Source organism: Lepidochelys kempii, chromosome 10 (assembly GCF_965140285.1).
Source record: "Lepidochelys kempii isolate rLepKem1 chromosome 10, rLepKem1.hap1, whole genome shotgun sequence".
In the NCBI taxonomy this organism is placed as follows: Eukaryota; Metazoa; Chordata; order Testudines; family Cheloniidae; genus Lepidochelys; species Lepidochelys kempii.
In genome coordinates this window covers 79,651,945-79,667,330 of record NC_136389.1, presented here as the reverse complement: position 1 = coordinate 79,667,330, position 15,386 = coordinate 79,651,945, and the positions used below count along the sequence as shown (strand labels likewise).

Here is a 15,386-nt window from a genome sequence, read left to right as displayed (position 1 = left end):
ACGAAGGTGCAAGCGCCACATAGGAAAGGCGTGCATGTCCACCTGCAAATCCAGGCGCACTGAAGTAGGGCCAGAAGTTTGCATGATGCCCTGGTAAGCAAATCCGCAGCACTGGCGAGGTCTGGAGCCCTGGGTCTTTCAGCAGCAGGGAACAGGGAACAATATTGCTTTCTGTCTCCTACGTGCTGCTGGGCTGCCAAGTGTCCCTTTACAGTTAGGGAGCTTGCATCCTCACGCAGACACATCTTCAAGGAGTTTGGGTCTAGTCTTATGCTCGGTGTGGGGGGCAGGCTTGAACCTCTATGCTTTGATGCCATGCGTGGAATTTTCATATGAAAGAAAAATTACCCAATGCAATGCAATGCAACCCCCCCCCCCATGCCAAACCAACCCCCGGACACGCCCCCCACCCCGCCCACCAGGGACCTGGAAAGTTTCTCCGCTTTGGCGACGTCTGCAAATGCACAAATCCAAGGAGCCGAGCCCCAGCCCCGCGCGTCTGCAGCAGCCGCGCCTGCCTTTGCGCACCCGGCCTGCGGTGGGGTTCGTTGCATCCCGGAGCGACGGCCCAGAGACGTGGCTGTGACTGGAGCTGCGCCGCGGACTGAAGGGCTCCAAGTCCGTCCCCGTCGTCCCCCCCACCTCCCCGCACCCCGGGTGCTGCCGGGAGGCGGGTTGAAGGGGCGTCGCGTGGCCGCTGCAACTTTCCCAACAGAGGCAAAGAAGCGCCCGGAGCCCCCAGGAGCACCCGCGGGAGCGGCTCCGAGCGAGCGGCTCCGGCTCCCCCCACTGCAGCCCGGGCTGCTGCTCCGTGTCTGTTGCACCGAGCCCCGCTGCTGCTCCGAGCCCCGCCGCCGCGGCTGGGGGGGGAAGGCTCCGAGGTAGGTGTGAGCGTGGAGAGGGGGACGCCCGGCTGTGCATCCCCCCCCCCTGCCCCAGCCCGGGGCGCGTCCGGGCAGGGGGCTCCCCTCGCACCGCTGCGCCGGCCTGGCTGGGGGCTCTCCGCTGGATTGGGCAGGGGGTCCCCCCTTCTCCGCCTCCCGCTCCCGGGCGCTGTCCAGGGACCTGGGGTCACCCCAGCCGCTGTGCGCGCTGGGTGCTGCAGGGGGGATGCCGCGGGGAGAGAGCCCGGCTGGGGGGGGGGGGGCTCGCCCCGCAGTCGCCGCGCTGCCCCCCCCGCCCCGCGCTTTAACGGGGGTGTTGCTTCGGGACTAACTTTCTTCCCGCTGCAGGAGGCAGGTCCGGCTGCCACCCCGGCGCTGCCCTGCGCGGCTTGTGGCCCCGCAGCGCATCGGTGTAACCAGGCGCTGGGTGGATGGGGGACGGGGACCCCGGGGGGCGCCAGAGAGGACTTGCAGCGCGCGCTGGGCGGGGGACCCCTCTGCCGGCCCGGCGATGATGCGGGGGAAGGATTCGCCGGATCGCAGCCGCTCAGCGCGGCCAAACGCGCCCTGCCTCCGGCTGGAGACCCTTCCAGGCTGCTGCCGGGTCAGATGGCTCCCAGCCGGCGGGGAGGAATCTGGGGAGTGTCGGAGCACCGGCAGCCTGGATGCCCAGGGCAAGGAAATCCGAGATGCTCAAAGTTCTGTGTCATTAGCGTGCCGCTGCAGGCATTGGGCACCTCGAAGTACCGCATTGTATTTAAACAAATCCAGTGACCATGAAATAACATTAAGGGTCTGATTTAAACCTACGCTAGTCGGGCGAAGCTCAGAGTTAATTGGAGAGGGGGGGGGGGAGCTTAAATTCACATCTTAATCCCATCCTGCTGGTTATTACATAGAATATGGCAACCCATCAAGGTTCCAAATTCAGTGAGCCTGGGGAGACCCCCGTAATACTCAGCCCTGTGTATTAGTGGTATAAACCCCAATCTTAAATTTCTTATCTCCTAGTTAGTCTTAGATCTTTTGATGTCACTTTAACAGAGCCAAATACAGTCTATGGCTTTTGCTTTTGATAGTGTTAGATAAAAATGAAATGAACCAACTGTACCAATCTCAGTGGAAGTGTGTTGGAGACCCCATTGTGGGATATTAGTGTGTGTGGTCATTTACAATCTAAGGCTCTGCTCCTGAATATTCTTATGCACATAAATAACTATGCATGGGACCCTATCCCACTGAAGTCGGTGGGAGTGACTTCTTCAATGGGATTTTTATCAGGCTAGTGAGTGTTTCTATACCCAGGTGCATAAAGTTATTCACATATTTGCGGGATCCCTCTTGGTGGAAGTACATGAGTTTCTGCTTGTCAACAACCAAATTACAGGGAATCCTTGAATATCAAATGTTTGTTGAACTTGGTTTTCTGCAAAGGCAGCTGTGAAGCATTTCAGTAAGTCTGCTTATTAAAGATTCATAGGGATATTTTGTTGGAAACGTTTTTGGCCATGTAAAGATTAGTCATTTTTCAAAACAAAAATTTGTGCCCCCTCTTCTCACCGTGCCAAAAAGAAATCACTGCTTTATAAACTTCCATAATTTCGGTTTACAAGTGGGTGGCTGAAGCAGTTTGTTGTACTATAGTGAGGTATTTTGTGTCTTGGCTATGGTTTTAATTAAAACACTCAGCAATTTGAATGGGTGCTTATCATTATAATTAAAAGTAAATCAATGAAGTTTGTGTTTTTAGTCACAGCTATAAAACTGAAGGCACGATCTTTTTCCCCTTTGTGCATGTAGGTGGGGTAATTTTTTTCACATAAAAATGGCCAAATTAACAGTTCAGACTTTGCTTGAACAATCCATCATGCTTTAGACGTTAAATACCAGATTTTATATTAAAGCAAATATACACAGTAAAATTATAAATCCCCCCAAATAGGGGATTATAATGGAAATGTGAATGCACTTTTAAATGCAATTTGTACAAACTACCTCTTTACTAAGATCACAGTTCTTTCAAGCCTTTTATCTATGTCTGTAAAATGATTTCTAATTCCATGCTACTACAAAGCATGTGCCTGGTTATTGTTTTCAAAATCATGTGGTATGAGCTACTATTTAAATATAATATTTATGATGCTGCTTCAGTTTAGAAAGAGGAATGCTGCATACTATTGCATACTAAATGCTCCTATATAATTACTGTTGTTTGCAGAACCATTGCAAAGTCCCTGGGGCAGGAATGTAAATGGAGTGTTTATATAGTTCACAGTTACTTTATATAAAAGCTATAAGCTCTTATCTACTGAGCATACCAGAACTGCAGAAGTTGGGGAGCCCAGCAGAAAGCCTGTAGGTGGAGCACATTCACATGTAGTATTACCATTCACACTTTTCTTTAAGGGTCGGGTCATGTACTCCCAACTGCTGTTGGCCTCTAAGGGCTGTCAGGTGCACAGTAAAGGTGTGGTGGCCTCTCCCCAAACTGCCCCGTCAAACCCTTCAGGTGTAGTGTATCTCTGGATGTACCTCTCCACCTTGTTTTCAGGTTGTACAAGCACCCTCATTCTTGCTGTCTCCTGCACAGGTGTTCTAGTGAGCACACACGTGCCGTGACAGTCAGAGTCTAGCTGTGATCCAAAGCACCCTGAAGTCCCTGGGAGTCTTTCCACTTACCTCAGTGGGCTTTAGATCAGACCCTATGTGAGTATCTCTGTTGCCTATGTCTCAGGTGCATATACGTATTGTCTGTATCTCGGGTGTAACTAAGAAATGATTTGGACCAAGTAGTAGGAAAAGCCTGAGACAACTGAAATAGTTATAAGTGTCATCATGAATAAATGAGTTACCATGAAGGGCTGTCGGGTATTAATGAAAAGGATGAAAAAAACTCAGCATGGTTGCTGAGGCTGACAGTACTGATGTCAGAGTTGGCTCTGCTCTTTACAGTGGAATTTGAAAACTGACATGTGGTAAACTCACTCAGCAGGTTTTATAAGCTAAGAGGAGGGGGATGAAAAAGTTTGTAGAAGAGTTAAGGGACTACTTGCAAAGTAGACAAAACCCAAACAGAACCTGCTGTAAAAATTGCAGGCCAGATCTTGCCCTGTGGTGCTCCCCTGTGACTCCCGGTGGCTGCAGTGTGAGTTGTGCACTTGTTCCAACTGTTTTAAAAAATGTGATACTGACCTTGGAAATTAGAGAGTACGGCCAGGTCTCTGGAGCATCACAGATTTACACCAGCTGAGGATCTGGCCCAGTATTTCCAAAGTGATCGCTGCAGCATAAAGAGAATCCCAGTTTCTCAGCCAAATTGACCAAAACCAAATCCAGAGTGCTGTGGGATTTGTATGATTAAAAATAAGTGTTTGTAAATGATAGAATCATGTAATCCAGGCAGTTACTGTTCTCTGGCTACCTGGTCTGTACCTGCTAGGTCAGGGGTTCTCATACTTCATTGCACCACGACCCCCTTCTGACAACAAAAATTACTATACAACCCTGGGAGGGGAGACCGAAACCTGAACCCACCCAAGCCCCACTGCCCTGGGACAAGGGGGCCAAAGCCCGAGCCGGACCGGGCCAGGGAGGGGCAAAGCCTAAGCTCCATCGCCCCGGGCAGTGGGGCTTGGGCATGGGCTTTGGCCCTGGGTGGTGGAGCTTAGGCTTCAGCCCACTGGCCCCAGCAAGTCTAACACCAGCCCTGGCAACCCTGGTAAAATAGGGTCCCGACCCACAGTTTGAGAACCGCTGTGCTAAGGAGAGTATTGAAATGTACATGAATCCTTCTCTCTGTAAGAGAGAAATCCGTGAGAAATGTCAACACTCTGCCTGCTTACAGCAATTCAGCGGGCAGAGATGAGAGCCTGTGGTACCTGCACACGATTGCAAACAAGCTCAAAGCTGGTAGGTCTAATAATCTTTAAATTATTTGCCATCAGAACTGGTACTGAGTTTTGTCCTTTGCAACAGCCTCAGCAGAGAGGCTAGCAACTTGAATGGGCACACAGGCTAAACTACATTCATTACTAGAGACATCCTCCTTCCAGAACAGGTTTTGAAGCACAGAAGAAAGAACCCAGCTTCTATTATTTTTAAAGCCTCATGATTTTTAAGCTAAATTTAGGATTTTTGGGGGGCCTGGGTTTTCATGCCTTGGGTTGGTGATATTGGGATCTGAGCAGCACCATAGGGTATGTCTACGCTTAGAGCCGGAGATGTAAATTCCAGCTTGAGGAGACATACCCGCGCTAGCTGTCATGGTGGGCTAGCACAAGTAGGCACAGGCACTGGAATGATGATGCTGGCATGAGCTGTTAGAATAATAAAAGATTGGGAGCACCCATTTGAGCGAACCTCTTTCTGAATAGTAGAGGTGAGAGCCTTTGGTACAGATTCTCCCTTTTCCTCAGCGTAAATTAGGGTTGCCAGGTGTCCTGTTTTTGGCTGTTGAAAGTCCAGTTGGCGGTGCAGCGGAGCTAAGGCAGGCTCCTTGCCTACCGTGTCTCTGTGTGGCTCCTAGAAGTGGCTGGCATGTCCCTGCGGCTCCTAGGTGCAGGGGCGGCCAGGGAGGCTCCATGCGCTGTCCCCGCCCCGAGTGCTGGCTCCGCAGCTCTCATTGGCTCAGGGAAGGGGCAGGGCAAGAGTGTTCGGTTTTCTGCAAACAGAAAGTTGTCAACCCTAGCATAAATCAGGAGCATGTGGAATTGCTTATCTTGGTTTTACATCAGTGTGAGCGGAGAATCAGACTCTATATTTTGTTTTTAAAATCTACCAAGCTAGGGCAGCATAGTTTGTAAGCAGTTAACTGGCATATGGTACCTTTATTATACCACTATGTTCATATCGCCATCTGGATTGATGTACAATCTTTCAAAAAGGAGTTTGAGTAGAAAAAGAGAAAATACAGTGAAGTCGCTTAGTAGCTCGCAAGCATTTGGGTCAGGAGACTGGACTGGTCAAGAGATAGGAACTGCACTGCTCATTCCAACTAAGTCAGATGTCCCGCTCCCTAACAGACAGCTGCCCATACCATAGAAACCAGTTAGTACCTGGGTTATGGTCTGGCAGTACTTACTCAGGGCAAAATATTGCATTGATTTGCACATGAGTGAAGTCATGGGATTGCATGGGATGTAGAATTTGGCCCTCAGCAAGGAGACTGGGATCCTGCCTTTCATTAGCAGTCTCAGCGGAGAGGCTGAGGATTGTGTGGGATTAGAGATGGAATTGTGCTCTATTTCTGCAGAGGGAACCTTCACGTTCAGGTTGAGGCCGTGAGCAGGGCAGTGTCGGGGAGCTTGTACTGCCACTCCCGACCAATGGATGACTATTACCGCAGGCTGCAGTTTAGACTCCTCTGATCAGGCCTCAAATTCACGTTAAGAAAAGGAAAAACAAAAAATTAAACACCAGCCATTTTGGTTGAGTCTGCCTTCAGGGCACATGTGTAGAGCCCTGTGTTTTTCACAAATATGAAATAAAATGAAAAACAAGGTATAAAACAAAAACTTCACCACATAGCGGTGGCTGTCCCATGGACTGGGCCTTGCTCCCTGCTCCAGGCCTGGTGCACTGGGTCACATAGCTGCTTACTCAGATTTGGCCTGGCTGTCCCTCTCTCATCCTGGAGGAGGGGAGGCTGGCCAAACCTGAATGGGGCTGTGACCCGGAGCAGGGAACCAGGCCCAAACCTGTGGGACAGGAGTTGTAGCTGTGGGGTGGGAGTGACGTTGCACTCCATATGTTCTATGGAAATATGCTTATGAATGTAAATATGATGTAACTGGAATATGCTTTATGCAAAAGGTCTCTTGTAAGGTATCACTGAAGTGAGCTGTAGCTCACGAAAGCTTATGCTCTAATAAATTTGTTAGTCTCTAAGGTGCCACAAGTCCTCCTTTTCTTATTACAAAGGTTATAGCCTACTGAATATATTCATTCTATTTGTATGAATGTATCATTCTTGTATCTGGAACTAGGAATATGAAGTATAACTCTGAGGTCCTATTGTAATTATGCAAAGTGTGGGCCATTAATGGTGGTTTAGATTCTTGATGGCTCCCATTGACTTGGACAATTGGTTGTAAATGGTTTATTTATCTGCAAGCCTTCCTGTGTACTGTGGGCCAGCCCCTGGGTAATGAAGAATGAGGTCTTACAGTGACATGTGACCATGTCACATGATACTGGAATCCATCTTAAATCTGGTACTTTTCCATTTTGAAGGGGGGAGTGGGGACCCAGAGAGACAAAAGATTCCTGCCTTGTGCCAAAGCTATAAAAGGGGGCAGAGCAGGACAAAGTGGAGGCAGTCATGAGAATACACCGGCTTACCACCTAAGATGTCTGCTGGAACTAACAAGGACTGTACCAGGGGAAAGGATTGGGCCCAGACTAGGAAGGAGTCTAGTCTGTGAAAGATTATTGGAACATTTCTGAGGGTGAGCTATTACCTGTAATCAGTTTCTTAATTTATTAGGGTTAGACTTGCGTGTTTTTGCTTTGTTTTGCTTGGTGACGTACTTTGTTCTGTCTGTTATTACTTGAAACCACTTAAATCCTACTTTTTATATGTAATAAAATCACTTCTGTTTATTATTAAACCCAGAGTAAGTGATTAATACCTGGGGGAGCAAACAGCTGTGCATATCTCTCTATCAGTGTTATAGAGGGCGGACAATTTATGAATTTACCCTGTATAAGCTTTATACAGAGTAAAACAGATTTATTTGGGGTTTGGATCCCATTGGGGGCTGGGTGTCTGGGTGCTGGAGAAGGTAACCTGCTGAGCTGTTTTCACTTAAAGCCTGCAGCTTTGGGGGCGTGGTGTAGACCCTGGGTCTGTGTTGCAGCAGGCTAGCGTGTCTGGCTCAACAAGGCAGGATTCTGGAGTCCCAAGCTGGCAGGGAAAACGGGCTCAGAGGTAATTTCAGCACATCAGGTGACAGTTCCAAAGGGGTCTCTGTGACCGAACGCGTCACAGTGCTGTGACCTGGAGTGGGGAACCAGGCCCAGGCCCATGGGACAGGAGCTGTAGCTATGGGATGGGCTTGCTTGGCAACCCATACCCCCATACCCGGGGTCAGGAGTCGGCCCTCCAGAAGCCTCCCATATCTCCGAAGTGCAGATCCAACATTTCCTCCAGCGATCACTAGGACCACTCGCCCCACCCCATGTAGAGAAAATGGATAAAACTAAACATCAGTTTCCTCTCCAAAAAATGAAAAATTATAAATAATGATTTCATGAGGCTTTCATATGATCTATCCACCTGTATGATGAGGAAAACACTCCTTGACATGCAGTGTCATTTATAGTTCCCAAGTAAAGTGAAATGATAAATGCTTTTAAAAGCGGAAGAGCTGTCAAAACAGAATTTGGCAATGTTTCAGTCTTTAAAGGGTTGAATTCACTTGCCACAGCTATCTTAATTTCTAATAAAGAATTAAAACAATGGTACTATATGTGGCATTATTATAGCATAAATTACTTTTGTTTGTCTTCATTTAAATGTAAAAGCTGTAAATCTCTCTTTAAAGAAGCCCTATCAATTAATTTGAAACCAAATTTAATTCTGCTTGTAGAAACAGGTACAGCAAATCAAAACCATTAAAGGTACAATGCTTACCATTTTTCAAACTCAGTAAAAATGTTTAACGTACTGTTTTTCCTCTCATGCTCCCTTTAATTCCCCTTTTCTGCATATTTCAGATAGACATTTTATCAAGTAAACAGGGCCAATTAGTCATTCTATAGATATCTCAAAATTTACCTCTTACAGATTTTGTTATGCATTGCTTCCTGTAGAGCACCATGTGAACAGTCATCCATTGCAACTCTGGAGAACAAAGTGTTTTAAGCCAACTTTTCCTTAAAAAAGGGATTTGTAGAGGTGGGGTTTTTTTTTGTTAGATGTTTTGGAATAATTTATGTAGGATGCACATACCATATGTGATGGGGTGTACAAAACCCACACTGAACAACAAGGGGTTAAGGGATCATTTTGGGCTCAGCTGGTCCCATAGGATTGCCAACGTTCTAATCGCACACAACTGAACACACTAGCTCTGCTCCTTCCCTAAGGCCACGCCTCCTGCCCCACCCCTTCCCAAGGCCCTGCCCCCCGCTCACTACATTCCCCCTCCCTCAGTGGTTTGCTCTCTCTCACTTTCACCGGGGTGGGGCAGAGGTTTGAGGTATGGGAGGGGGTGAGGGCTTCATCTTGGGGTGTGGGCTCTGGGGTGGGGTTGGGGATGAGGGGTTTGGGGTACAGGAGGAGGCTCCAGGCAGGGGGGTGGGACAGAGGGGTTCAAGGTATGGGAGGGGGCTCTGGGCTAGGGCAGGGGGTTGGGGTGCATGGGGGGGTGAGGGCTCTGTCTGGGGGTGCAGGCTCTGGGGTGGGAATGAAGGGTTTGGGGTGCAGGAGGGGGCTTCAGGTTGGGAGGGGGCCTCGGGGTTGGGGCACGGGCTTACCTCCAGCGGCTCCTGGTCAGCAGCACAGCAGAGGCTAAGGCAGGCTTCCTGCCTGTCCTGACTCTGCGCTGTGCTCTGGAAGCAGCCAGCAGGTCCGGCTCCTGAATCCTAGCCGGAGGTGTGGCAAGCCGCTTCTTGCGCTGCTCTCACTCACAGGCACCACCCCCACAGCTCCCATTGGCTGCGGTTCCCAGCCAATGGGGGGTGCAGAGCCAGTGCTCGGGGTGGGGGCAGTGTGCGGAGCCCTGTGCCGCCCGCCTAGGAGCTGGGCCTGCTGGCTGCTTCCGGGGCGTAGAGCAGAGCCAGGACAGGTAGGGACTTAACTCCACAGCATCACCGACGGGACTTTTAACGGCCCAGTCGGCGGTGCTGACCAGGGTCCCTTTTCGACCAGATGTTCTGGTCGAAAACCGGACACCTGGTCACCTTACAGCCCCGCCCTGCCACACCTGTAGCAAAGTCGCTCCTTTGGGTGGCAGAGCTGGAGGCGAGCAGACCTGCAGCCCACAGCATCAGCAGAGGAGAGGGAAGCTGAGGGAAGCCTAAAACCTCTGACTCTGCTGTCCAAAGGGAGCCCTCCTTGAGGGAAGGGAGGACCCACCCCAGAGACCGTCAGAGAGGGAAGTGTCCTGTGACCTTGGACATCGGTAACTCCCTCTTACTTCTTTTGGTTCGGATTTCCCCACTTGGCGAAGGCCTTGGACTGAGCTGACCCCAGTGGAGGAGAGGAGAGGAAGAGGCCCAGGGGTGACAGCCTTGAGCCTTGGTTGCTAGATTACTGGTAGCCCAAAGGGCCCTAGGTTGAAGCCCGGTGGAGTGGGAGGGCCCTGGCTCCCCTCCCCACAACCCCCTTGGCAGTCCAAGGTTGTGGCCGTGACCACTAGGCCACGCTTCCCAACCAGACTCCAAGGGAGGACCATTGCACCATAGTAGTGTCCAACCATGTTGTTTTTGTTTTGCTGTATAGAAGGGTGAGGCATCTAAATTCCCATGTTTTTAAATAAGAGACAAGGTGAGTGAGCGCTGAATGCTAATTGGAGCCTTTCAAGTATAAAAATGGTTTGAGAGATGCATTTTACTATTGTAAAAGCCAAAGAGCAGAATGTATAAAAATCAGTGCAAAGACCAGGTTAATTCACCCAGCTCTTGTTTAAATGTAATGTAATGTGAATTCCTGCTGTACCTCTCCATTTAAAGGGAGATGGCCCTGTACAAACTATTTTTATAGGTGCCTTCTTTTTATTGTGAAAATATGGATCATCACTTAGCAGACTCAGTACATATTGGCTGCATAGATTGATGTTTTTACTGTTTTAAGTAAAGGCGTGTAGTAATGTGAGTTTTCCCTGAGTAAGGATTTCAGGATCCAGCTCAGTATACACGAGGTAATGTTAGGATTGTGAAAATTCTTGATCATTCATAGTTTGTTATGTAAAGTATTGTTTTGAGGCCCAAAGTACAGTATCAGCATTTACTGTCTGGAAATACTATCCATTGCTTTCCCAGGAGATCGCAAAAATCTTGAATGACAAGTACCCCAATAAACCAATTTTCTTTAACTGTGTAAGTATAAATTATAGTGAGAGGTTCTTTTGGTGGAGTCTTCTGTGCCATTAGAACAATCATTAATTATGTATTAAGGGTTTGAAAGGAAAGACATCAGTAGTCTGTAGGATATATTTCCATAGTAATTGAGGATTGATTAGATGCAATATCTGTAGGGAGGACTACTGGGAATAAGTCACAAGTAATTTACAGCCATGGTAAATTACATTTACAAAACATTGCCTGATAGTAAATAAAGACGGTTAGAAATACCAAAAGAATTCTTATATTTTGTAGATGGAATGAGAGTTACAGTAACGGTTGTGTTCTGTTTCTTGGTTACTTACCATTAAATTGTAAACCTTTTGGGGCAGGGATTGTATTTTCCCTACATACAGTGTGGTCTCTGGGTGCTTCTACACTACAAATAATAAAAATGAGTCAGATTCTCAGCTGGAGTAAATGGAGCTATGCCTGTTTACCCCAGCTGAAAATCTAGTCCAGTAACAATAAAATAATAAAGGTGTGAGCAAAACCCCTACTAACAAAAACTGATTGAAAACTCTGGGCAATTCTAACAATGAGCAGGAATTTTTGTCCATTCAGGTCTACAGGAATTTGGCAAAGGCTTTTCTTTCCCATGTATTGTACCAGTTTGGGTAATAAAAATATAACCAAAATGTGCTTCTCAGACTGGTGCACAGGATCATCTGGGAGTTGGAGGCGGTTGATGGCAGTCTAGGAGAGCAGTACTCATTACACATGGGTCTGCAAAACGGAAAAATAAAAGGGAGGTACCGACTAAAGGGAAAAGTGTGTTAAATAGAAGAGGCAGAGGAGAACAGCACGGTGGGCGAGAGCGGCAGAGTGGACAATGACAGGAAAGGTCAAATATATGTGTACAAACCGGCAAGATATAGAACCACAATTAAACAAACCAGAGGAAAGAAGGGGACAAATACGATTTGATGAGAGATAAACGATTCACCAAGGAGTTGCTGAGTTAAATGGGAAGGTAAGAAACTAGTTCTGTGCTGGATTCACAAAACCTCCAGAAGTATTTAATGTGGTGATGCTACACTGATAACCTTCAGCATTGACTTTTAAGGTTTTATATAAAATCTAGGCCTCCTTCTCCTCTTTTCTTGGGTGCTGTGTGATTCTCCCCCTCTTTGCCAGTTAGTTTTTCCTCTCTCATCCTCTCCAGCTTCTAAGGCCTGGTCTATACTTAAAAATTAGGTTGACATAATTCTGATGCTCAGGGGGTTGAAAAATTCATAGCATTGAGTGCCGTAGCTTTGCTAAGCCAACTTCCTGTGTAGCTGCAGCTAGGCTATTGGAAGAAAGCTTCCATTGACCTCGCTATTGTTGCTGGGGGAGGTGGCATTCCTATAGCGATAGAAAATCTCTTCTGTCTGTCGCTCTAGGAAACGTTTACCGTACGATGCTACAGCAGGATACTTACCGTGCTGTAGCTGTGCCGCTATAGTGCCGAAGGGTCGATATGGCCTAAGAGAAAATTTTCAAGTAGAACAGTGGCTTGTCTCCAGACGTCAGTTTTAGGACCTGTGTTCATTTTATATTACATGGGCCTAAGTGTAGTCTACTTTTCCCCTACACGAGAAGGCGTGTTCTGGCTCTTCTTCTGCAACAGGCAACTGTTGTGTTCTCCTCCAGGCTTCCTGAAAACCCATGGAGTTGGCAGGAGTTCTGCAGCCAGAACTGTGCGGGAGATTTCTGCGGGTAGGCCTATGCTCAAGGGAAGGGTGGGGTGTATGTTAATATGTGTGGTGCTGCGTGACCTGCTGCCCTACATCTTCTTCAGGTTATTTCTGACCCTCGCAGAATAATCTGAGGGCCGAGGCCAGAGTGTGGGTTTACAGCTTAGTATAAAGGCCCCCTTTAATAGAGGAAGCCTCTGGTTCATACGCTAGTAAATACAGGAACTTTCCTTTTTGTCACCAGAAAGGGCCAGGCCAGGGGATTAAAAGGTATTTCTTTTTCATGCAGCGGAAGTATCGCTTATTCCAAGGAGTGTTTCTCACTTGGGATGAATTCATTGAAATGGATTTTTACTTTATACGCTTTTTCTTAATTGAATAATTTTAATTCAGAACTCTTCACTGTGGTGGAAACCTCCTGTTCAGTTAATTGAGTTCAAATTCATTAAGAGTGGGATCTGACCCATAGTGATCTTGATAATGGGGTACAGAGCTTTTCAACGTGAGGCCATGGACTAGAGTGTGACTTAAGCTGCTAGGGACCCAAAAGCGTTATCTGACGGCTGTTGGGTGGCCTTTGTGAAATGAGTGAATGGTTTCAATCCACTGTGTAGCTGTCAGGAGTTCATGTTACAAAAGTGTCCATTATGAGTCTTGTTGGCATTATCCTGCAGAGACCAAGCACCAGATCACCCCCCGAGAGAGCTTTTTCAGGTCACGCTGTGGAGGGTAATGTGGGGAAAACGTACATTGCTGTTGCTTGTGTCAGACCTGTTTGATGGAGGGTGGACTTCTGCCAGTGCAGCACCTTTCAGGAACGCTACACTTACTTATAAGCATAATTAAAAATCATTCCTGTCACTGCTGCTGTTTTGCTTGTACTGTTAAGAGGGAGCATTACAGAGCTGTTGATGTTGTGTTCGCTTCAGCTGTGAGCATGTGACTCTATCTATGGGTAAATCATTTTCCATATTTTAAAATTGGTGTTCTGTACGGTCTGGTTTGCTTTTGCATGCAGCGTCTTCACTACATTGCTAATAACAACAACAAAAAAAGCAATAATTATGTCAACTATTTCATTCCTGCGCTAAAGGAGAAATCTCTAATGCCTGTGGGTGCAAAACAGTCAAATTTAGTAGGCAATACCTTTAAATGACAAGCTAAGCTACCTGTGCATGAGAGCAGGAGCATCTGTTCAGGACTGCAGTGCACGAAGAGTGCATTCTTAACCCCCCCAAAAAAAAAAATCTGTCAATTCAGTTCAACTCTTAAGCCACAGCGGGGGATATTCTCTTGCAAGCATGTCTGATACCAAATTAGAACAATTGATCCTCCTAAAGAACAAGCAGGGCATATAGAAATGCACGTATTTTATGGTACTTACAGCTGTTAGTCTGACACTTCTATTTTATCCTGTAATGGTACATCTCTCTTCTTCAATATCTAGATGCAAGAACAAACAAACAAACCAGAAAAAAAAAAAAAAAAGGAAAGGAAAAAGGGCCTGGCTGTAGGTTCCCTGTCATACACATCAAAAACTAACTAAGCAGTACTGTTTGTTTACACAAATACGTGTCTTTATAGATTAGGTTTGGTGGCTTGCTGTACATTGTCCGCAAGATCAACAGCGAGAGCTTCCCCTTTTCCAGCTGACACTAAGCACGCAGGAGCTTCAGAGAGGAGGTTGCTTGGAATTGGGGTCAGGTAGCTTTCACTCACCCCTCCATAACATACAGCTATTTATTTAACTCGGTGTCACGTTCTTTCACTCATACATCAGTCTCTCAAACCCTGGCAGCCTATGCAGAGAATGTGGTGCTGTTCTGTGTTCATCACTAATGCATGCTGGATATACAAGCCTGCAGCAGCATTCTTACCTTCACTAAACCAAGGATGTCACTGTTGCAATGTTCCCAGCCTCTGCCAGCTAATAGGGTCAAATTTCAAATCTTATCTCAAACCAAGGTCTGCCATAATGCAAAGTGCTACCAGTCAGGCCACTAGACTATTGCACAGAATTCTTGATATTCTTTTAAAAGGTAGAGCTTCTGTTAGAGAGACAGCAAATGGTGCTCCAAGGTCCTGTGGAAAGTACTTACTAGTATCTTCTATGTTCCTTGGCGATCTAGTCTGATATTAGCTATAGACCCATCTAGCTCTTTTCAGTTCTCGTTTGATTTTATGCAACTGACTTTCCTGTCAGATGCTCGTAAGTCCAAAACCAACCAGTTTTATTCCAATTTATTGCTATATTTTGTGCCATGGGATGACCATAGTTTTCTTCCAGACCTGATTATATATATCAGCATTCCAATCCAAATGGAGTCTGCTTCAAAATAAAACTGGACGGGTAAGCAAACTTTGATTGTTTGATAAACACATCGTGGACTTTTCTTCCCACAGATAGCATTTCTAATCAAGCAGAGTTCTGTGTAAAAATTGTTGGGAGCAACAGAAATGCTATTTCAGTAAGCTATTAAAGGTTAGGTCATCCACATGAGCATTGATTCTACCTGGATTTCAATTACAATATGTGAGGAATAGCAAGCAGAGGATTATTGAATTATTTTTATGTAAAATATTGCTTGCTGAGATAGCCATGGAAGATAGATCTATCTATCTATCTGTTTTTAATGAGGCCACATGGGTCTCCTTTTCAAATTTGAGTGTCTGAAGTTAAGTATCTGAATATCTGGTTTAGTCATAGCAAGTGCTGATGTAAGCAACTTAAATGAGGATATAGATGTCAAACAGACTG

General features: G+C 46.8%; 1 protein-coding gene across 14 annotated transcripts in view; it reads left to right on the top strand.

Moving 5' to 3' along the window:
- Window positions 1-465: 465 nt before the first annotated feature.
- The window catches only part of MEGF11 (multiple EGF like domains 11), a 382,208-nt gene continuing 367,287 nt past the window's right edge, over window positions 466-15,386 (top strand). For all 14 annotated transcript variants that reach the window (XR_012154103.1, XR_012154102.1, XM_073304382.2 and 11 more), the window contains exon 1: window positions 466-881. The gene's annotated coding sequence lies outside the window, so the exon portion shown is untranslated. The remainder of the gene's footprint in view (window positions 882-15,386) is intronic.